Source organism: Aegilops tauschii, chromosome 7, assembly GCF_002575655.3.
Source record: "Aegilops tauschii subsp. strangulata cultivar AL8/78 chromosome 7, Aet v6.0, whole genome shotgun sequence".
Lineage (NCBI taxonomy): Eukaryota > Viridiplantae > Streptophyta > Magnoliopsida > Poales > Poaceae > Aegilops > Aegilops tauschii.
The window spans coordinates 388,274,763-388,277,553 of NC_053041.3; positions in this window are offsets into that span (position 1 = coordinate 388,274,763).

Below are 2,791 nucleotides of genomic sequence, written 5' to 3' on the forward strand. Positions count from 1 at the left end.
CGCGCGAAGCGCATGCGGAAGGGGCACGGAGAAATAAAGAAGTGTGGGGGAGAAGCAGCCGAGCTCATTCCCTTCGCTTCCTGGGCCCAAAGCAGTGCTTTGTTTCCTGGCCAAATCAAGGATTTGGGGCTGATTGCAAAAGATATCTGAATAGAAAGATAGATCCATCCATCTATCCAGATATCTAAAAAAGAATCGATTTCGATTTCATGAAACCTTTGATTCAAAGAACTGCGCTTAGCCCCCCCGCTCATGAAACGGCTCTGCTGCAATGGATGGCAGAGGGTCCGTAGTACCCGAAGCACTGGAGTGATCCAGTAGCCGGGAAGGGGCCTAGAAGTGCCTACTACTACACCACACTACACTTGGCTCTACACATTTACAGAGCTTACCCCTGTCCAGTGTCTGGCAGAACGTTGGGGGCTTCAATCGTCGACTCGTTATCCCCATCTCAGCCCAGGCTAACGGAGCCTGACTTATTCAGGGGAGAGAGTGGAGCCTATCGAAGCACTCTTGAGAGTAAGATCCTTGGCTCCTCTTCATTCTCTACAGGGGTCTCTGCCCACATGGAAGCGGGGCAGAGATGGATAAGATCAAACACGGGAATAAGAAGCATTTGAAATGCCTTTTTGATCATTTTGATAGAGGGGGATGGATAAAGTGGGCAAAAAAGACTCACATTTTGCAATCGAAAAGATGGGTTCCTTTTTCGTCTCGACAAAGAAAGAATCATCTTGAAAACGCTCCTAACCCCTTCGTAGGGCCGTGTATAGTAAGTGATCCGAACCTGCCCGGAGCGAGCCCCCCTTAGAGGCAAGTGAAGTTGGTGAGCCGTATGATGGGCAACTATCTCCTGCGGTTCGGAGAGGACTCAGCTGTTAGTTAGTACCCCCTTGGTTTCGGGGTGGACCCTTTCACTCTATTTTATTATATACGCTTAGCGAAAAGAATGTTTTTTGATAGACCTAGGACATGGATTCTATATGAACCAATGGATCGTGACAAGTCGTTACTACTAGCAATGACTTCCTCTTTCATTACTTCATCCTTTCCATATCCCTCTCCCTTGTTCGATCTTACTCATCAAATGGCACTCAGTTCATATCTGTAAGTTCGTTCGATCATTGACAAGGTTCAAAGAAAGGGTGGGCCATTCACCATGAAGGCTAAAAGCGAGATAGGCTTTACTGGACATTTTCGCTTACAAAGGCGAAGACAATTCCGCGTTTTTTCAGCCGATTCTCCGAAATTTAAAACAATTATCCTCACTCAAACTTCAAAAAGTCCTTTTTTCTGATGTAAATTCTGTCTGTCTCCTTTGTCCTTCCTAACGCTAGTCTAGTATCCGATTAAAGGATTGATACGGGCGTGCTTCCTTGCAGAGGGTTGTTTTAGACACCTACCCACCAGAAACTTCGCTTTGCCACCCAGGTATAACCAAAGCCTTGCACAAAGGAATATTTACTACTGGGTCCATCACGTGTCCAGATACCGGTGCATCCCTTGCCGTTTCCCCATCGGCTGAAGTTGGATCAAAGTCCCCGGACGCGAATGCTCATTATAGAAAGAACTAGGCCTACTTAGGTAAACAGGCACCCCATCACTACCGTAGTAGTTGAAATCTCTAACTTAGGTGCGTTTGCCCATTACTTCTACCCATCTACGCGATTCTGAGATCCAGCCATTGGAACTGAGAGATCCCCGCTGTTTGACCTACTCAAGTAGGCTTTCTATTGAATATCCACCCGTGGTAATTGCTTGACTGGTAGAAGCACCAAGCTTTGGTACTATAGTCGTACTCGAGACCCTATTGAGCTGCTTAGTCTTCTCCTTTCTTTGATGATCTTCAACACATCTATTTGAATTCCCTGCGAGTGAAGGATTTCTCGTATGGAGAAAAACCTCTTGAGCGCTATCTGATCTTATTTTTGTATTTCAAATATGGGACCTGCCTTTTTAATGGGACATCCCGGCAACAGGCCTACTCATGCATGTGGCCAAGTACTCGACCAATCCTCGGAGCGAAGGGATGAACGAATTCTCGAGGTCTGGTTCATTGAGGTCAGCATCACATGAAACCTTTAGCACTTCCGTTCGATATTGGATGGAGTATGGCTGGAAGGTCAGCCTAGCTAGTCTTGTCAATCGGCCCTGACTCGTCTTCTCCTTGGTACCTACCGCTATTGAACTTCGGTACCTATATTCCTGAAACAAGATAGACCTTCATGAAGACCTTCTATTTTGGAATAAGATCGGACATTTCCACATTGAGGTGAAATTACATATGAGGAAAATAATCCTGGACTACGAAAGCTGCCCTTGTGTGGTAGAACCAGGTCTTCCACCGGGCGGTCAGCCAAGTACTGAAGCCCCTATCTTGATATAGAATAGAAGTGAGTTCACACTAAAAATAGAAGAAGCCCTATGATTTTTTAGCCCTGCTATCAATCACTTCGGTAAAGGGATCGAAAGATTATGGTCTGAAATAGAGATTTGAGAGTCCCTCGTGTGAGTACGTGCTGAAGAGCAAGGAGTGAAAGTGCGTTCATCTTTCTTTCTGCTAGTTGTTTCCTGCTAATAGTGATTAGTGAGTGCCCCATACATAGCCAATGTCCGCCCGTGTTCACATCCAGTCTTCTCTGTACACTAGTGCAGCTTCCAGCTCTATGCTATGTATGGTAGTCGTTTGACTCGGGAATCCCTGATAAAAGCTTTTAGTCCGTGCCTGGCAGTTTCAGCCGTGGTCCAGTCCAGCAGCCTCTTTTCGATCCAAGAGTCGCATGAGAAGAAA